This window comes from Sciurus vulgaris (genome assembly GCF_902686455.1).
Source record: "Sciurus vulgaris genome assembly, chromosome: 12".
In the NCBI taxonomy this organism is placed as follows: domain Eukaryota; kingdom Metazoa; phylum Chordata; class Mammalia; order Rodentia; family Sciuridae; genus Sciurus; species Sciurus vulgaris.
This window is the reverse complement of record NC_136473.1, coordinates 104,096,448-104,117,628: the sequence shown is the minus strand read 5'-3', so window position 1 is coordinate 104,117,628 and position 21,181 is coordinate 104,096,448. Positions and strand designations below refer to the sequence as shown.

The 21,181-nt window shown below is 46.2% G+C and overlaps 1 protein-coding gene across 3 annotated transcripts in view; it reads left to right on the top strand.

Annotated features, from left to right (window-relative positions):
- The first annotated feature begins 446 nt into the window (after positions 1 to 446).
- BRINP2 (BMP/retinoic acid inducible neural specific 2) overlaps positions 447 to 21,181 on the top strand; it is a 95,658-nt gene continuing 74,923 nt past the window's right edge. The window contains exons 1-2 of one of the 3 annotated variants that reach the window (XM_079105925.1): positions 447 to 758; positions 876 to 1,221. The gene's annotated coding sequence lies outside the window, so the exon portion shown is untranslated. Of the gene's footprint in view, positions 1,222 to 21,181 lie in introns of all 3 variants that reach the window. The other 2 variants (XM_079105926.1, XM_079105924.1) reach the window with 2 other exon arrangements.

Below are 21,181 nucleotides of genomic sequence, written 5' to 3'. Positions count from 1 at the left end.
AACCAAATGAAACCTCAGATTAGAAGGAAAATGGGTCCCGATCTCTGGGAGTTCTGGTTAAGCAAGCAAACAAAATGGGCTGGGGCAAATGATGATTATAACTCGGGGAAGATTAGAAGAAAATGTAATGAGCTCCCCCGCTACTTCTTGTTCCCCAGCCTTCGTAGACTATCCAAACTTGACCCCCGCCCCCGCCCCAGCCCTTGAATTTATCCGAGGTTCCCTTATCTGTGCCAAAAAGTCCCTGCTGCAAAACCGGGAGGGTTAACTCTGAGCTGTGCCCCAGCCTGCCAGCTAGCCAAAGGAGATAGTCGCTGGGGCTCAGAGCCCGCCCCTGCCAGGCCGCCCAGCCAATGGGCACCTGTGGGGAATGTGTCGCTGCGTCCTATTGGCTGCCGACTTACATGCATAAGAAAAAAAGAGAGAGGCAGGCCGGGCAGCATTGTTATCTTAAGACACTCATCTGGTGTCTGAGTCTGCAGGTGACACTGCCTAGGTACGGAGCGCGGAGTGGCAGCGGGGACGCGCCGGGCTGCAGCCCTGGGATGGAAACCTTCCGCCTCGCCAGCTGCTCGCGGCTCCTCCGGCAGCGCCTCCGCTGAGCTCGGAGGATCGGGAGAGCACTTGTCCAGGGCTATGCACCTGCGGGGCGCTCCGAGGGCGCCGCTAGGTCTGCAGGCAGCCGGGCAAGCCGCGGGGCCGGAGGAAACGTCTTTGCCCATGTGCAAGGCTCCGATCTTGGATGACAGAGAGGGCGGGTGAGTCTTTAGAGTTGGAAAGAAGGCGAGACCTTAGGTTTCTCTCGGTAGAGGGACAGGGACTCCCCCAGCTGGGTTTTCCACTTTCCTCACCTCTCCCAACCCGCGTGCCCCCAGCCCAGCGCCAAAGCCTCACTTCAAAGATGCTCTGGGTGACTGGGATCCTTGCTGCTCAGCGGGAAGGCAGCAGGCAAGTGGTCTAACGGCGGCGGCGGCGGCAACAGCAAAGCGGAGAGCAGGAGAATTTGAAAAGAGACATCCGCTCCCTCTCACACGCTGAGGGGGAGGCATTCGCGTTTCCCCAAATGAGAAAGAGCCACAAGAAATCATGAAGTAAAAACTTTGGAGAGCTGCCACTAGAGATGTTGCACGAAAATCTGGAACCTTTTAGGAGCCTCCTCCCAGTCGTTGGAGGTTTGGGGAGCAGCTGATACGGCAAGGAGGGCTCTTGCAAGGATTCAAGGTAACAGTGCAGGGGTTTCGCGATTTTTCTCTATCTCCTCTTCGTTGTCCTTTGGTGCACGCATTGGTGAGGGTTCATCTTGCCCTCCTATAACCCTCGTGCCCTGGTGCCTGACAGTTGTAGGCAAAGGGGGTAATGATTCCAGGGCTCTTAGTTCTGTCTTGTGGACCTGAGCGGTGGACTTCAGGGGCTAGCTGGAGATCGCTCTGATTTTGTCTCCTGGTGTTGCATGGCTGTTACACGACTTGGACACTCTGCCTGACCTATATTGCTTTTGCTTGGTCTAAGTCCTCAAAGTTAGTGCAACTCCCATTAGCTTCAGAAAATCCAGTCGGGCTGCATAATTGCAGAAGATGACAAGGACTTTTGCCTGCTGAGCAGATGCTGAACCCAACTGTATGAGGTTCACTATATTTGGGAAGGACCCTAAGGCACCGAGATCCTGATGCACGGTACATCTGTCTTCACATGTTCAGAGAGCCCTGTAGCCTGCCTTTAGAGGCTAGTCCTACTCCCATGCACTTGCAGCTGGGGGGAGGGGGTTCCAAAGAGTGAACCCTTTAAGGTGCAAATAGTCTCCAGGGTGGTGGCAGAAGCCCCATTGATTGATGGAGCCCAGCAGAGCTTTGGAGACACTAGGAGAGAATATCCCTGTGCAGAAAGGGGGATGTGCTGGTATCATCTAGCAGATATCTCTCCCTGTTTCTGTGATCATCTGGGTACACAGTCCAATGCTGCCTGTAGTGTATGTGTGTGTGTGTGTGTGTGTGTGTGTGTACGCATGTGTGCGTGCGTGTTCACAGCTATCTGTAGGAAACTGGCTATCTACAGAAGAAGCAAGCATGCACAGTGCCCAGCGCGGGCCACGGGTGCCTGGAGTGGTCCTGCCTAGCTGGAGAATGAACTTGTGAGCTGCTATTCTAGCCCAGAGGAGTTTTCTCCTCCCCAAGCAGTCCCTCTGCATGGTACATATTTATCCAGGGTATATAGACTTACGCCAAATATTAACTAAAAATCAAGCTAATGCACTCTAACATGATTGAACAGACCCCTCTGTAAAGAACTGTGTGTGTGCTCTTCCTAGCCTTGGGAACAGGGTGCCCTGAGTAGGAGCAAATGTTTTGTTATAAGGATAATGATTATAAAAGGCCGTGCTCGTAGCCAGGCAATCTGGGCCTTATCCAACAAGCACAGTAAAATGTCAGCACAGACCAATCAGAAAGCTAAAATGTATATTGTAAGTCAATTATTTCTGCCCCCGTCCTTCTCCAGTTGTGTGTATGTTGAAGTGACTCTCTGACGGTGCTCACTAGAAGACATGCAATGCCAGTCTTACCCAAGCAGCTGAAGTATTTTACCAAATCCCCCGGGGGCAGTCTGATGACCTCAGGCAACAGCAGAGGGTGCTGAAGTTTGTGTTTCTCTCTTGACTTCACACAGTTGTGTGTATGCTGTTTGTTTAAAGCATGACTCTGAAGTTCCCCTTTCCCCCAATAAGTTGTTGTGCAGCATTGATGGCATGACCAAGCAAGGCTGCACAGTGATCCTGTCCTGTTGGTATCATAGCTGCTGCCTGCTCTGGGAAAAGATGCATGCTTTGCTTCTTTGAGGAGGGATGTGATGGGAAAAGATGCAGTGCCTGGATACTGAGGAATGTTGAAAACAGGAAGCAAATGTCAGACCATAGTCTTCCCTGCTGGAGAGCAGCTGGCTCCAAAGGTCTGACAGCTGGGCTGCAGCCCGGGAGAAGACAGAAACATTCTTGACTCTTGCTTTCCTCTCCTCACCAAAAATGGAGCTGTTTTTCTCCCCCAGAATGGAGTGGTGTGTGCTGTAGTGTGGGCATAAGAAAGGAGATGAGGAGGAAATGACTAGGGAGGGCAGGAGGTTCCTGCCCTGCTGCCTTGGTCTTGTCTCAAGAATGGGGGGCATCTTCTGTCCATGGCCCTCAAGATCCATTTCTGAGTGTTTCTTCCTGGCCTCCTGACAGGTTGTTTACTGACTGAGGCCAGAGGGCAGAGTGTCCCTGCGTCATCAGCTCCTCCACATCCCCTTTCCCAAGGCACAGGCTAGTCCCCAGGGAGAATCACATAAGTGAGATCCCCTCTGAGAGGGTGCTCCAAAATCCCTTTCCAGTTCACAAACAAGAGGTAATCTGGAGGGACTGGAGACATCTGCATGGGCACTTTCTGCTGACTGAGATGCTGCATGTTGAGGTTTGCTGGGTAGTGTTTATCAGAACACTGTGCAATGTGCTTTTGGTGATTCAACTCTTTCTCTTAAAACATAAGACCTTGGATACATTTTATAAAGGCATCCTTTTCCAATGGGGGGGGGGACATTGGAAATTTTAAATGCCGGGAGCATTTTACAAAGCTCCTCTAATCAATATTCTCATGGCAGATTGTCTCGTTTATCTTTGATTAGTCTAAGAAGTAGACTAGAGTGATTTTAGCCTTCTTCTTGGAAAAGGAAGGGGAGAGAACCTCAGAAAGAGAAATGCTTTAGTTTGGGTCACACACCAATTAAGGGAAATCTTGGAATGGGATCTGAGTCTTATTGCTCCTAAACCAACCCATCTCCGCCAGCTTCTTCTAAGGAGGGGTCAGTCTTGGTAGTTGTTGTCTGATTCAGTTATTCTGTACTTTACAAGGTTGGGAGGATGCTTCTTCCCAGAGCTTCTCCTCTGGCACTGACCTAAAGGTAGTAAAGGATAAAAGTCTTAAAAGCCTTTGCCCTCAATGATCTTCCAGTCTAGTTAGGGAAGCAGGCCTACATCTAGCACCAGGCAAATGATGATATAAGTTCTAAACAGCAGTTCAGTACAGGAGGGGCCAAGAGGCTGATCTAATTAATCTGCAATTGATTTTTACAGATAATGAGAGCTATCAGCATTCAGAGGAGAGCGAGTCTGAGCTGAGCCCTGGGGATGGGGTGGGATTAGTTCGGATGGGAGAGAAGGGGAGTTGGGTTCCAGCTCATGGAGACACCAAGTGCAGCACAGTTGAGAAAGCTGGACTCTTCACCAGTTCCTAGATGCTGACCCTGGATCACCTCTGCTCTCCCAACATGGAAACACTATAAATCTGGTTCCATTATTTTAAACATTCAATGACCTAGGAGAAGTTGCCTGAGGATCTGAACAGAGGGCTCTGAAATGCTGGGTATCTTTTTAGGCACTGAGAATGACCTGTGCTTCTGCCCAGCCCTAAGTCTAACCCACATACAAGGAGGAAAATGTTGCTCAAGGTCAGAGAGCTTATCAACCTCATATCCAAAAAACTGAGTACGGATATTAGGGGAAAGCAGGCAGTTTCAAGAGAACATGAGAAAATCTCATATTTTAGAATCAGAATATCTTAAGAGAGAGCTTTGATTTTCTTCCATTTCCTATTTCCCCACCCAAATGTTCCTCTTGGGGTTTACTTAGAGTCGGCAAAATGCCAAAGCCCTTAGGCATTTAGCACTGAGCAGAAGATTTTCAATCTTAAGATTCTTGAGCATGCCCATGTACATAACCTCTTGTCTCCCCTTCTCTTTCCCTTTTAATAAAACATATGCTGTAGCAGTCACCAAGGAGGAGACCACAAGAAAGCAAGAGGGGCAGGGTGTGGTACTGCCCACAGCTGTACCCCGGGCTACTGTTATTGCTCAGCTGAGCAGGAGAGGGGAGAGGCAGTCAGTCAGCCTGGTCAGCCCAAGGAAGGACCAAGGGCTGCCCACCAGCAGAAGGCTGGGTCTGCCAGCCACACATGTGCTCCTCTCCACACACAGTGGGCTTCTCTCCCAGGGAGAAGGTCAATGTGAAGCATGGTTCCTGTGAGAGGGCCAGTAACAACTGCCCTACTCCCTGGTCTTCATTTGTTGCGAGACGTCTATTCAGGCTGCACATCACTGCTCTGTGGCCCTATTCCTGTACTAGAGGGAGTTCATGTGCAGCACAAGAGTAAAATGACTTCCCTAAAGTCACACCGAAATTGTTCAGAGGTCAAGCGGGAAATCCCCAGGAAACCAGTCTGTTTGCGTGCTTTGCCTCAGGAGTTCATTCGGGGAACAGGTCTCTAGGGACATTTACTGGCTCTTGAATATCCTGCCCTAGACCTTGATTCCTGTATTCAATGACCATGCAGCTGGACTCTGGGCATGACCTTTCTTTTTACTCTTCAGAAGCATCCACTGCCATCTTTAGAGAATGTGAAGAAGGTCCAGGAGGGTGGGTGTGTGGTCAGTGGTTGTGGATTTAAGTCTTTTCTATTTATGAGAGAAGGGACAGGCAGAGCAGCTAGGCTTAGCCTCAGGGCTACAGTGAACTGGTCTCATCTGACCAATTAGGGGCAGGTTGGTCCCTCTTTAATTGCCACTCTGCCATGCAGAAGGAAGTGAATTTAAGTAGCATCATTACAGCATGGAATCTTCACTAGCCAGTCCCACCATTCCTGGTATAAAAGCTCACCCTGCAAATATATCCTGAATGATTAAGGGGTCAAAGGAGCCGAAGATTTATACCTCAGGACTGAACTGAACATGTCCTAACTGCCCAATAGGATAGCCACAGGTGGCCCTTGAGCATGTGAAACATGTACTGTAGTATAAAATTCACAGTGGATTTTGAATATTCATTTTAAAAGGAATGTAAAAGAATGTGTGTGTGTGTGTGTGTGTGTGTGTGTGTGTGTGTGTGTAATTTTTTTTTTTTTTTTTTGTACCAGGGATTGAACTTAGGGTCACTTGACTACTGAGTCACATCCCCAGCCCTAATTTGTATTTTATTTAGAGACAGGGTCTCACTGAGTGGTTTAGCACCTCACTTTTGCTGAGGCTGGCTTTGAACTCATGATCCTCCTGTCTCAGCCTCCCGAGCTGCAGGGATTACAGGCATATGCCTGGCTGTGCCTTGCTCATCAACAATTTTTAATGATGATCACATATTCTGGACATACTGCATGAAATAAAATATATTACGTTTGGTTTCACCATTTCTTTTTCCTATTTAATGTGGCTACTAGAAAAGTTAAATGTGGCCAGCGTTACATTTCTCTTGGAAAGTGCTGGTCTAGGCCCTGCAAAGAAGTGACAAGTTAATGGGGAGAAAGGGCAGAGCCACGAGACAAAGAGCCAGAGACGCGAAAAAGAGAACATGGAGGGTGAGGTCAAGAGCAGCCCCGGGGAGCCTGTGGACAGGTATTTCTGAAACTTAAAGTCGAGGAGGGCACAAATGGCTTATGTTGACCTGTATTTGTTTGAGGAGGGACCTCGCTAACCGTGGCTCAGCCCAGAGCCCTTGCAAAGCGTTGCAGCTCTCCGTTCATGCGCAAAGGTTGAGGAGATGGGAGGCCTGCGGATTGTATCCTGGTATTTTTGAGTCTCTTCCTGACAGTGGAAATAACCAAGCGACTGATCTTTACAGTGGGGATCATTTGGGTGTGTTCAATTTTCAAATTCCCTTCTTCTTTCTCGTCTCTGCCATATTAGGATCATACCTGTGAGAGGTTTTCCTTTTTCAAACTGGACATGTTGATAGTGTGACAGAGAGAAAGAAAAGGCACTGTTTTGTGTCAAAGATTATTTCATTGAATTATCAGTAAGAAGAAAGGGGAGAAGTCATGGTGATAGAATATCATTTAATAATTACAGATTTGAAAATCATAACTCATCTGTTGTCATTATGTTATTATTGCTAGTCACTGCAGTAAGGTTTGGCCCTGACTAGAGCTCATATTTGCTCAACATTTTATAATTCACAATTTTTTTCCACAGGCCATGTTTCACCTGCTTCTTACAATAACCCTGCAGGACAGTTAGGGTTCCATTCTAGGATTTCCACGATCTGCCCCCACATTACCTGTACGACTGTCTTTTCTAATCCTTCTCTTTACACGTTCTTTGTTCAGTGCGGCTTAATCACAATAATCTACTTAGAGTTCTTGAATGTTAACCATGAAGAAAAGATACTCTGAAGCTGAGTTTTGGTGCCCATGAAATAAAGACAATAATGTCCCATCTCTCAAAGTGTTGTTTTAAGTGTGAAGGAAGACAAAACACAGAAGGTGCCTAACACAGCTCCTGGCACAGGGTAGATGCCAAACAGTGCCACCCCTTTTCCTACTTTAGGTCTTCTGTTGAGTACCCACAAGGTCACAGTGTCCAAAGCTGGGGTCAGCATTCACACACCCACCCATTGCTTTCCCCAAATTCCCTGCTTTGGCCAGTGGCACAACCAGGCCTCCAGAGGCCTCAGTAAGCGTGTTGTCCGGTGCTGCACTCTTTCCCCCCACCCCCCGCCAATCCATTGCCAGGACTGGACAAGGTGCATCTGGGCTCTGTCTCAAGCTCCTACCACTCTTGGGTAGGAGCTGGCTCTTGTCCCTCCTCACCTGGACCTTCCCAGGCTCTGGTCTCCCTGTTTCCTGTCTTGAAGGCTCGCAGGTTCCCTCTGCAGCTGGCACCATCTTGCAGAATGGTACTTCCGGTCACACCTCTCTCCTTGTTACCACCAGAGACTCCCCGCGGTTGTCAGAATGCAGTCCAGATTCCTGAGCTGGTCCAACAGCCTCTCCCTGCTCATCTCTCCCGCCTCTGCTTCTCACTGCAGCACGTGACATGACAGGCAGCGACTCACAGGGATAGGGGGACTTAGCTGTGCCTCCTCGTGTTCCTGCAGAACCTTCCCCTGCCCTGCTCTCACTTCCTGAAGGGTTACCGAGTTTCAAGACTCTAAATATCACCTCCTTGAGACGGCGTCTCTGAGACCCTGGAGGGACTCGTCGCCTCCCCCTCTGTACTCCTACACATCTCCCTGCAACTCTGCTCGGCACTGCTCCACCACAGCGTAGTGACTTGTCTATGTGGCTCTCTCCTGCACTAAGTGCCAGGGTGGAGACTGGGGTTCTACGGCAGATTCCTCAGGAAATATTTATTGTGTGTATTGTTATGAGTGTGCACTGCATCCTATGCTGCAGCACAGGGGACTCGGCAGAGAACGCCACAGATCAGAGCCCTGCCGTCAAGTTGTTTCCGTTCTAGAGGAAAGCCAGGCCGATCACCATGGTGAGAGTGGGTATTTCAGACACTGATGATAATAGCAAACACACGCACGGTACCCACGGGTCAGGCACGGTACTGAAGACTTCACGCACATTAACTCGTTGATCTTGTAAGTTAGGTAGGTTTGCCATTCCCATTTCATAGATGATAAATTGGAGGTTCAGAGAGATTGCATAACTTGTCCAAGGTCACACAGCTAGTAAACAGGGGAGCTGGCGTTCTAAACAAGTTTAGATCCTGAGTTCTTACTCTTTATTTCCTTGGTATCCAGAAAACAAAGCATGTAGGTAAATAAATAAATGAGATAACTTCAGGTAGTGATAGTGGAGAAGATAAAATAAGGAGAGGGTGATTGAGAGTCAGGAAACTTTCAGGCAGATAACGTTGAAACAGTCACTTAAGAAAAGTGGATAGGGCTGAATCTGAACCCAAGACAGGGCTCAGCCTGGGACTTGAGGGGAGAAGTCATGCATTCGTTGTAACTGGGGCTCTGGATGCTGCTATGTCCCTCTCACCCTGCAGGCACCGGGTCTGCCCTGGGTGGTCTCAGGGAGGAGCAGAGCCCAGAGGTTTCAAGCCTCTCCCTCAGCAGTCCCCTTACCCATCCTGTTCTTCTGGGCAAGACATGTCTCACAAGGTGTCCAGTTGGCTGCTCTTGACAAGGTCAGAAGGCGCGTGCACACACACACACACACGCACATACACATGCCGGCTTTGCTGAACCACTTTATTTTACTTCCCTCTTGTGAATGACGTGTCACTCAGAACTGTAGAGAAGTGACAGGCACGGCAAAAGGGCTGGTGACAACCCAGAGGCATGAGCAAAGGGGAAAAGAAAATTATTTTTTAACAAGATGAGAAGCGAATTGGACTGGAGGGAGAGACAGGAATCTGACCAGGGAAGGACAGGCAGAGGGGACGCCTCTGACAGTTTGCTGGGTGGCACTTTGCCTTATGACTTTCCATGTAGCACACACGTGAGCACAAAGACATGCGTGCATATTCACACACACATGCACACCCCACCTAGACCCAGGTATACATCTATGTCTTCTCTATGAATAGTTCTCACAAAGAAACTTAAACGATTTAGAGCTGGATCAGGTGGCACATGCCTGTAAGCCCAGTGACTCAGGAGGCAGAGCAGGAAAACCACCAAGTCTGAGGCCAGCCTCTGCAATTTATAAGACTCATCAACTTAGTGAGACCCTGTGTCAAAATAGAAAATAAAAGGGCTGGAGATGTGGCTTAGTGGTGAAGCACCCCTGGGTTCAATCCTGGGCACCAAAAAAAAAAAAAAAAGAGAGAAATTCTAATTAATTTAGAGAACAGATAAAGCTTAGATGGAACAAGTTCATGTATATTTAACATACATTCAAAGCCTTCTTTATAATAAAAATTGTACTAGGCTTGGTTTTACTTGTACTATCTCATTTAATTTTTATTTCAAACTTATAAAGTAAGTATCATTCCTGTTTTGCGGATGGAAAGTGAGGACTGCAAGCTTAGAGGTTTTCAGACTCAGGACCCTGGGAAACACTAAGTCACGGGGGGAGAAAAGACCCCTGACTTTTGGGGCCAGATAAACTTGGACTTCAGTCTTGTCTCGGTTGTTTGCCAGCTGGGTGACCTTAGCTAGACTACATAAGCTCTTCAAGCATCCGTATCCCCATGCAACTGTCTTGGAGACAAAGAAATATCTCAGCCCACACCTGCCCCATGAGCATTCAGTTGGTGGGAGCTGCTGCTTTCGTTCCCCCAGGTGTGAGTGCTAGTGAGATGTTCAGCGAAGATGGGATTCAGCTGAGGTCACTGAGAGGCAGGTAGTGGCTTCAGTATATTGGAGGCCAGGGCCGGAGGACTTCCTGGGAATTGCTACCGCATGCCAGCATGCCAGGTACCATGCTAACTGCTTCCCAGGCACTGTCTCACTTAATCATAGCACAAACTTAAGGTGTGTTCCTACCTCTGTTTACAGATAAGGCAATTAAAGTTTAAAGAGATGAGATAGCTCGCCCAAGGTCTCACAGCTTGGATGGGGCCAGAGCTCAGATCTGACCCCAGATCAATCAGATGCAAAGCTATGATCTTCAACCTTGGGTTCTGCGATGTGGTCACTGTCTTAGGTCACATCCAGGGGAAAGGGCACCTTCTGTGGTCAAGGTAAAGGTAATGGTAGCTGTTCCACTTCCATCAGAATGGAGGAGAAGTGCTGTTAAACCCTGAAGGAACTTCCGGGAGCAGGCCACATGGGTTGTTCAGAAATTCCACTAAGTTTCTGGTTCAATTCCTTACACATCCCAGTTTCTTCGTACGTGTGAGCTGAATATTTCAAGCACCGCCATTTCCGAATACAGGTGTGCTCCATTTTCAAAAGAGCAGGATTTCAAAACAAATAAAATTAGAGACGAGTGTCCTTAGGCTTGGAAGAAAAGGTTTCCCTGAACTACACAAGAATATATTTGCCGTGGTTTTTAACCTTTCAAAAAAGCAGCAGAAGGCTTTAATCAATAAGCCCTTACCTAGAATCTCAATATATAAAGCAGACATGTGTGAACCGCCATGGTTGGAGAGACCTCTAGGGCTCTGTGATTCCATACCTGACCCTTCTGTTCCCCCACCCCAAGGGACGCCTGGGCACTTGGAATCTAAAGACTGCTCAAAACACATGGAAAACCTCTGTACTATAGAACTCCTTTAAAAAGCAAGACGTGATTAATTTAAAATAATAGGTGACATTAAAGTTGATCACAAAATGTAAGTCCAAACCAGTCACATCAGTGCCTGAGTGGAGGCCGAGTCACTGCTGTTTCCTCTTGCTTTCACAGAGAGAAAATGTATGAAATTCAACACCTATGAGTAAATACCCATGGTGTGTCAGGGATGGTGCTGGCATTCAGTTCTAAAAGCTCCCCCAAAAGCACAAATTATCATCCCCATTTTGAAGATGAGAAAAATTAAGTATAGAGAAGTGGTCAATTATCCAAGACCTCGTTCTAGTTAGCGGAGCTGGGATTTGAACCCATGTAGCAGAACAGATTAGAAAGCCCCAGTTGGACAGCCCGCCATTGCAACTTCAACAGGGACTGGAGGTAACATCACCTCTCTCAGAGTTTCTTACAGACTTTCTCTCAATACTCCTCAGTTGTGAAATTTCACTTCATGACTTCATTTTCACAAAGCACCCAGGTCCCCCAGGACCCAGGCTGTGGTCCTTCCTTCTCTTGCTCATCCTCAACCTCAGGGAAGGCCTGGCCATCTGGATCTACCCCCAGTGGCAGTAGGAGCTGGTATTTGGGGGGCCCAGCTCTGTTGTCCACTCCAGGGCCTGGTGCAGCTCCCTGGACGTGAGGCCGCCTGACTGAGTGGTCGTTGTAGGTTGGAGAGGTGGCATGCTGGAAGAGAGTGGGGGTGGGGGCTGCAGAGGATGGTCCATAGAAACACCTTGAGGCATAGCGAGGCTTCCACAAGGACTGCGGGGCAGTTCATTTAGGCTTCCCCATCACTTTGGGTTCAGCCATTAGGTGTACTATAAATGTGGAGGCGGGGGCAAGGCGGTGGATGAGCGGTTCCGGTGGGCCTTGGCGTCCTGGAAGGCGTCCTGCAAGCTCAGTCTCACACAGTCTCTTTGCGCAGTCTTTTGCCCTTGGGGATTTGAGCCCCGAGGGAAATCAGAGCAAGGTCAGCATCCTTTTGAAGCCTCGGGGCACTGGAGACCCCTAGAGGCCAAAGGCTGCGTTACAAGCCCCCGGGCTGCCCAGGTGCTTGCCTGAAGGTTGCTGGCCTGTAAGGACAGCTCGGGCAAGCTCAGAAGGGACAGCAGGGCGCCTGTGCACAGTGTGTGTGTGCGCGCGTGTGTACAGGCATCTGTGGAAGCAGTCCTGTCCTGCCCCTCCTTCCTGCCTGGCCCCTTTGGCCCCAGGCTGCCAAGATCTCACCCACCCCCGCAGCAGCAACCCAGAGACTGCCCTCCTTGGCAACTCCCCACTACCTCCATCAAGAAATCGTTCCCTCAGGGCCCTTTCACACCTGTTGGTAACCTGATCAACTAATTTGTGCTGAAGTATTAATGACTAGTAATGATTTAATGTGCTGCCCTCCCAATTAACATGTGAGCATTTCAAAAGAGAAATTCACAGATTTTAACCCAAAGAAGAGACCTATGTTTTTCCCTTTTGAGAGGAATCGTAGACCCTCCAACCGCCTGTTCAGTAGTATGCGCCTGATCTTAGCGGGGTCTGGAGGCGCCTGCGGAGCTCAAGTAGAATTTCCCAGAGAAGACCCCCTCTAATCCCCAACTCTGAAAGATAACATCCACTAGCCTTGAGTTGGAGGAGAAACCTGGAATACAGGAGTTGATGTGGATGCCTACTGGTATCTCAATGCCATGTCCCTAGAGGTCTGAAGGATCTTGTGACACAATCTCGTCATTGAGAGAAGAGGTGCAGATATGATTAACCTCGTTCAAGTCTTGGGCAGGCTCTGCCATGCACCAGCTGAGTGATCTTGCCAAATTGCTATGGAGTCTTGGTGCCCACATCTGCAAAATGGATATAGTAAAACTCACATCACAAGATTGCTGTGAGCATGAAATGAAATACTGCAGGCTTAGCAGTTATCACAACATTATGAACAGTACTCAGTGACAGTTCTTTTTCTTAAACTTATTTTATTATTTTTGCCCTAACTCAAACTTCCAGTGCAGGGCAGCATACAAATGCTGTGTTTATTTATTATTTAAAAGCAGGTGAAGCAATCCAGCCTCCTAGGCGTGGTTGGTTTGGTAATGAACTAGCTTTCCAGGTGACACTGTCTGAGATTCCCCCTTGCCCCCTGTGCTCGGTTTCTTTAAATGTATCTCACAAATGCAGTGAGTGAAATAGATTTGGCAGTGACTTAGAAAGACTTAATGCATTTTGGAAAGAAAAAAAAAAAGCCCTAACAAAAACTGGTTTGTTTTTGTGATATATGGTTCATTTGATATGACAAAAATCCATTTTTATGCTTAGGAAAATTGGCTAATTTTAAAACAGTTGACACATGCCATATGCATATAGAGTAATGATAGATTTTGCTCAGGCAAACAACAGAAGAACACAGGGCCAGAAATATCTCTGTTAGGGTTGCAGTCAGTTAAATTCTTATTTGATGTCAGCCCTGCCCCTCATAGGAAAGGAGAGTGACACAGGAAATGGACTCAAAGTGGCCTCAGGTGCTTGAGTCAGATATTTGATCATAAAAATACCATCTACCAAGAGCGGAACACGGACAGTGTGCTTTCATGAAATGAGCAGAGAGAGAGTTGGGAACCCCCCAGTGTAGCAAGCTTTATGTGCAAGAAATTAGTCTATAAAGATATTATCTGGATAGGAGATATGAATGCTGCAAAGCATATGGAATTGGTGAGCTACCCTGATTTGGGGAGACTTTTGAAATTTGGTCATTTATCCATAGGAGAAAAATGGATAACAATAGATAATATTTGGACTTTAAATATTATTTATAAATATTTTTATTTATATACTTCTGCTTTCGAGTGGTGCATAAATCACACTGAAAAGGGCATCCCAAGTGTTTTCAACTACTGTTATTAAGGGTAAAGAGGGGGCTAGGGAGATAGCTCAGTCGGTAGGTAGAGTGCTTGCCTTGCATGCACAAGACCCTGAGTTCGATCCCCAGCACCACAGAAAAAAAAAAAAAGGGTAAAGAGGTTACATATGAAAATAAGATGCTCCAAAGATTGCACAGAAAATAAGAAGTGGTTACAAGGAGTTTAAAACAGAGTCACGAACCCAGTCATCTTGATATTTCTCCTGCCGATCCCATCCCACTTTCAGTTCTCAGCACACATGGACCAGAATCCCAGCCTGTTATGGGCTAGTGGTGTGCAATCTTCTTGACTCAAAGCGTTTTGTGTTTTTTTCTTTCTTTTAAGGCCTGATTTAATTAGTGACTAAAGAAAAAAGCTGAATAACCTAGAGAGGATTTATGGGTAGGTCTGCAGGACTCAGCAGTTTGACATTCTAATCCTGTTATTTCTCACCTTAAACCAAACAGAGTCAGCAGGGTTGAGTTTCTTTCTTCCCATAATTCATCTCAGGTTTTCCCTCCCCTTACTCCTCACTCTCATCCTGTTTCATTTGACTTTTTGTCTTGTTTCTTATTGCACATTTCCCCTCCCCCAGAGAAAATTTTCCTCTCCCTACTTTGATTCCCAGAATCAACCCGCTGTCTCCCTTGTGAACTTGACTACTAACCTGACTGCATGCCAGGTTCTAGGGCGATGCCCAGAAAGGAGGCTGAGCAGTGGGCCTGGCTCCTTCTTCCCTGTACACACCTTGAAGGCAGGGGCTGAGTCCTGTTGGTCATTATCTCCCCACTCCCTGACACAGGGGAGACTTCTATGCTTATTAAGAGCCAAACAAAAAAAATCCCCAAACCTGGTCATTTACACCACCACACCCATTTTCATTAAAGTATGGTTTACTGGGAAGTTAACAAGCATCTTTCCTACGAAGGATATTTAGTATTCAGGCTTCAACTTCATAGAATTGCGAAGTTAGGGAAGTGTTTCCTTTAAGGCAGTGGTTCTCAAAATTTAATGTGCACCTGGGGAGCTTATTAAAATGCAGAATCTGCAGCCCCTCCTCCAAAGGATCTGATTCTGTAGGTCTTGTGTGTGATTCAGAAAACTGCATTTTAACAAGCAGATGATTTAAAAACCACACTTTGAGAAATACTGTTTTAAGTCAACCTGAATGAAATGTTACCAAATGCAGTTTAGTAGAATGTGAGCATCCCTTAAGTAGTTGGGGGTTCATGTAGAAAAAAAAAGTTCTGTGACTAGAAAAGTTGGGGAACATGGTGCTCTTATCACCTCCCACCCATCCCTCATGCATGCCTGGAGGTTTACCTGCACTTATCATGTTAGATGGTCTGGAAATTCCACAATAGACACATTTTAGCCTTGTGTAACCAAATATTTCATATATGTGTGCATGTGTATGTGTGTATATGTGTGTCTGTGTGCACACATATATATGAAACATATTTTATTACCAAATACCTATTAAATATTGACAGATTTGGTCTGCATAGCTCTGCCTTTGGGAGTGAGCAGCACCTACGGGACCAGGGTGGTATTGCAACCCAGCTGTATTACTCCTATTAGTTTAAGGAAAGAGAATTAGCAAAATGTGTGGGGAGTTGGGGCATCCATAACCATGGGGGTATCTTACAGTCTGGAGAAGTGTTTGTTAAGATAGCTAGCATGTATTAAGCATTTAATATTTGCAAGCACTATTGTACGTTTTAAGTTATGTGTTAACTCAGTTCTCAGAACAACCATGTGAATCAAATGCTCTTATTATCCCCATTTCACTGAGAAGAAAACCGAGATACAGAAAAACTAATCATATGCTGATCATGGAGTTAGGAAGTGGCATGATGCCATTTTAAGCCAGGGAGGCTGCCTCAAGACTCTGCCCTATTAACTGCTGTACCAGGCAGTATCTCTTCTGGTAGCGAGGTTCTGGAAATTCTTGCCAGTGAGGAAATGACAGGTCCTGGCAGACATAACCTGTTCAGGAGCCATACTGTGTCAGTGCCTGCAGATATTCGTCTGTGATGAGGGCCTATAATCATTGCCCTTTATTCATCAGAGTATTTATTATAATGACTGCCTATACCTCTGAAATATTTTGCTATACTTAAACACAAAACATGCTTAGCAAAACAAGCCGACAAGGGTAATTCATGGGTAGCAATTAGGTACGAAATCTTATGCCTACCAAATCCCAAACTGGGTTGAAGAACTGGTCATCCTGCTGACATCTGGCTATGGATTCTCCTCATTGCACCCAAGCACAAGAGGTATCCCTGAAGGGGAAAACTGGGCTAGAGGATGTAATTATGGTTTTGACTTTAGCATGCACGTTATTTTACCTTTTTGGGCTTCAATTTTCTAATCTGAATACAAAAAGAGGGAAGGAGACATTCATGATACCTGAATGATTATAAGCCAAATACACATGACTTATCCCAATGTTTGCCATGGGGAAGGTGTTTGGCCTCTTGTCTTTGGCCTGAGGATGACATGGTTTCATGTTAGTACCTTCAAAGGTGTTGATGTAGAGGTAACCCAAGTTGAAGTTATGGCTCTGGGGAATGAGAGGGGGTTGGGAAAGATGCATCTTAGCTTCCAGGTCCTGGATCTCTTCCAAAATGTATGTGGGGCTTATACTGTAACCAGGATTCCTGGGTACTTTAATTTCCTCCTTTATAGAATAGGAATAATACTAGTCATGGGCACATCCTGTTGGGAAACTGAGCCTTCTTCATTAAGGAATGCTGGGCTAGTGTCATGTGGTGAGGAGGGAGCATTTCCAACCCCACAGGGTACACATGTTCCACACATCATTTTGGATGCTCTACAAGTGCAAACTAAACAACATGTCTTTCCCCTAAATGACTAGAGAAAATGACCTGTAGACAACTTTGATGCTGACCTGAGGCCTCACAAGTGGGAGAGGCAGGGACTGAACCCAGTCAAATCTGCTTAACTCAAATCCCTATTTTTTCCTCTCAACCTTTTAGAAAACTACGGGAAGGAAAAGGGATGAGGGACAAACTAAGCAAGGAGGAACAAACTAAGTCTGGCATTGCACAGATGGGCTCTTGGAAACAAGTTTTAAAAATCATACTGGACTCTTTGGGGAACCAGCCTTTCCAGCACCCCACTCTTGTGCCCCAAGTTCTGTGGCTCCCCTAAGTCAACATTTCCCTGTTCTAGTCTGTTGTGTGCCAACATTAATAGAAAACGCTTGTGGTGTATCCAGGCTGCATCAGCCAGAAGCCCCAGTGGCCCAGCTAGAGATATCTAGCCTTGTCCTTGGCCACTTGATCTCCTTTTTGAACTTGCTTCTCTGGACCGCTGAACCCCTTGGCAGTGATTCATATGGGCAGAACATTCCTCCTTCCTCGACTTAGCACATGCACTTATCTAAATGAGTTCTTGAGCTCTTTTTTCTTGAATCAGACCTCATGGGTCCTGAGCTCAGGGATACTCACAGTAGGGACAGAGCTTCCGCCCCTGGGCTCACTTGAAGCCTGGAGAATCAACTGGCAAGTAGCTGGAAAAAGGAAGTTTAACTAACACAGGCCTCATGGAGGTGTCCCAATTGCTGAAATATGTGGAGTTCCATTCTTTCTGCTCTTGAAAAGAAGATCTCAGTGATCTGCTGTGATCTCAGTGACTTGAGAGGCTAAGACAGAGGACTGCAAGATTGAGCCAACCTGGACAACTTAGCAAGACCCTGTCTCAAAATAAAAAAATGAAAAGAACCGGGGATGTAGTGGAATGGTAGAGCACCCCTGGGTTCGATCTCCAGTGCCCAAAAAAAATCAAATATTCCATTTCACTTAATTGATATGTAGCAGATGATGAAGACCATGAACTCTGCCCTGGTTGCCCATGTTTTTGTCATTGTTGGCTGAAGCTGAACAATGGGTACACAGTATGAAACTTTCTACTTCTGTACATATTTGGAAATGCTCTATAACTAAAAGGATTAAAAAGAATCCACAGATTCTGGAATGAAAAGACCCTAGGCTGACAGTCCAGCACAAGCGCTTTCTTGCATTTGCATAACCTGGACCAGTGATTTAAGTTTTCTGAGACTCTTATCTCGTCAATAAAGTGGAGTTAATGTCTATCTCCAAGGATTATTTTGGAAATTAAATAAGATAGTGAAACAAGCTTAGCACACAATTGGGCCTCAAACACTTGATACATGACAGCCATCATCCATGTGGTTATTATTTCTATCTTGGTAGTTAGTGTCACTGTGTGTTCCTTACAACAGCTGCTGTAACTTGCTTTCATTTTCATTCTATCTACAGTTCAATTTCAAGCTCATATAATGAGAATAGCAAATATTTATTGAGTTCCTTTGAGGTTCCAGGCACTTTCTAGGAGCTTAAGAAAAAGCAAGGAACAAAGAGTAAAATCCCTGCCCTGGTGAAGCTTATATTTTGGTGGTGGTGGTGGGAGACAGAGAGTAAACAAAAAATAGAATAAGCGAGTTGTATTTTTGTTAGAAAGTAATGTGTTCTATAGGGAAAAAATAGCAGAGACAATTGGAACACTTGAGGAAGTTGGCAAGATGAAATGGCATGACCAGGGTCATCCCCAGTGAGAAGGGCACATTTTGAAAAGACTAGAAGGAGGTGGAAGTCTGCGCCCTGGGGCTATCTGGAGCATTTTCCCATGATGGGGAGTCAATACGTTTAGTCTGGTAACTGCGCCGTGATGCTCCTTGATATCCCTCCAACTCTTATGTTACCTCTTAACTTCTGAGGTTTTCTTGCTTTATTCCATTACAGGTTCCTGGAGGGCTTAGTGCAGGTGCTGTATTTTCCATTTCTGTTTGTTCACAGAGCTCCTGAGTCACTATTATGCTTAGGTTAAGAACTCAGTAATTGTTTGTAGAAAATAAACCCACACCTATTTTTCCTGGGAGTTGTTTTTCAAAAGCAGAAACTACAGTCTACAGTATACAGTGAAACTCACCTCTTTCACCCAGGCCTTTATAAAACACTCACCTTCTCTGCTTTCTATTAACTTGCAATTTTCAAGTAGCTACTCAGGACAAAGCATAAACTAATTGTGGAGAAAGCTGTAGCTCAGAGGTGAAGAAGGCCGGTGTGTAGGAAAATGAGAAAGATACACAGTTGATATCTTTAATGCAGCCCTAACTGTGACAAAACATTTAAAAATGTTAATGCTATTATGAATTGCAATTATACATTGTGTAAACTTAATTGAAAATGCTAGTCCTGGTCAGACTGAGTTCCAGAGATCCAAACAAATGACCAAAGACAACTAGTAAGAAAGCTCAAGAAAAGACATCCTGTGTTTTCTTGTGATACAGTCCACAAGACTTTTTGCCATAGAGTCACCTACAGGTATACCTGTTTGTCAACAAGGTCCTTCTGGCAATAAGGTCCTTCAGTAACCAAACCTCCCAGAGAAGAGTTCAAGACAGCCCTGCCTCTGGCCAAGGCTCTGTCCACAGTGACTGTTGAAGAAAGGTAGCAGAGTGATTCATTTTTTTTGTCCCCACTGTCTTCCAGAGAAGAACCACAACCAACCTGGTAAATGACCTCAAGGACAGCAAACTGCCTCCAGGCTAGTTATGGATCTAAGCAATCAGGGGCATTAATCTGTTGTCCTTCACACAGGCTGCCTTGTCTGGTGCTGAAGAATCTTTGAATCTTTTACCTCAAATAGTCGTGTCAATATAAATGCTGCTCAATCTGGGAGCAAGGGAACAGTGATCATTATTTTAAACAGAGGCCCCTACATTGAGATGTTTTGTCCTCATGGAGCCTGATGGAGTAACACATTGTATGGCTGCCACTCTCCAGAGAGACCCGCACAAAAGCAGGTTGTCCGTCTCCCGTCTCCTAAGGCAAACTCATGAATAAACCATCTAAACATTAAGTCATGTGCATAAATAATTTAAGATGGGCTTATGAGGGGAAAGGAAGGGTGGATATGTGTGACACACCATCAGTGAGCTCTCAGCCAAGATCTGGAAGAGTCCTTGGAGCTTGGTAACAGGTGGTGTATCTAGAAGGTCCAACTGAGCAGAAATTCCATTGCCTCTCACTGTCCTCCTTCCTGGAACTCCGTTAACCATGGACAGGGTCTGATAAAATTCAAGTTTCCTCAGGACATTCCCATCTTTTCTCTTTGGTGAGGCTGACTCCCAACCAGCATGACGCGGGCCGAGTCTCCTTCAGGAGTGAGTGTTTATCCGTGTCTTCCCGTGTGGGAGAATCCGGCCTGGATCTCTCAAGTCTTTCCATTGAGAAGCTGCAAAGACACCCCAGACAGGATCTTGCTCTCCTTGTTTCTGATTGTGTCTCTCTCCTCACTCACTTCTCCTCACCAGGCTGGAGTGATGTGACATTTAAAAAATGTCTTTTCAAGTCTATTTACCCATCTGTCGCCCAGAGCAGTCCCCAGCCCTCAATCCTTCTCTCCTCCACATGTATTTCAAGCGCAGCTCTTTCTGCTTATGTCACACTTCTCTCCAATCTCTTTCCCTTGTTCTTTGTCAGCCAGCAAAAATCTCCCTCTTCCCATCCCTGAAACAGCCTACACACCATCTGTCGAGGTTGGCAGTCTCCTGTTCTCTCCTCTCCTTCTTCCTCTGGTGGGAGTTGGTAAAGAAAAGCATGTGGATCCCCCTTTGAAGCAGCTATAGGCACAGTAGGCCCTTCTGGTAATTCCTCTTCACTGATGGATGGTAGTTCTACAGGATGGGAAGTGAACTTTGGAGTCACAGAATGCAGCCTGGAACTAAGCACAGTGAAGCACAATAGGCACTCATTAAGAGAACAGACTCTAGGGTCAGTTTGCCCAGTTTCCATTCTGGGAACCACTGGTCATGTGAGTCATTTAACAGATTTAACTCTCCTCGTGCAGAAAATGTAGATGATCATGTCTCTTCCTCATGGGTCACAGTGAGGAGTGAATAAGATAATTCAGGCCTTAACAGGGTTGTCCCGAAATCTTACTTGTTCTTATTACATCATTCTAAATGAGTGGACTAAAGCCCAGTATCTCCCTCAGTAGGAAGTACCTACTGAGAAGGACCCCAACACCTTCATATTTTAGAGGGACCTCATTGTGGTCACTAAGGGTCCAGAGAGCATTGTTCTTCTAGGAAAGTATGATAATCCCATTGACTTCTCAGTCACAGAACACAAGTTTACAGATTCAGAATCTCAATGCTGAAAAGTCCTGTCAAAACTCATGTCCTAATTGAACAAGTGGTAATTTGTGCAAAGAGCGTTTTTAGAACTGGTTTCAATAGTGCTAGCAGGGCTTGGGCCAGCAAGGCTTTAT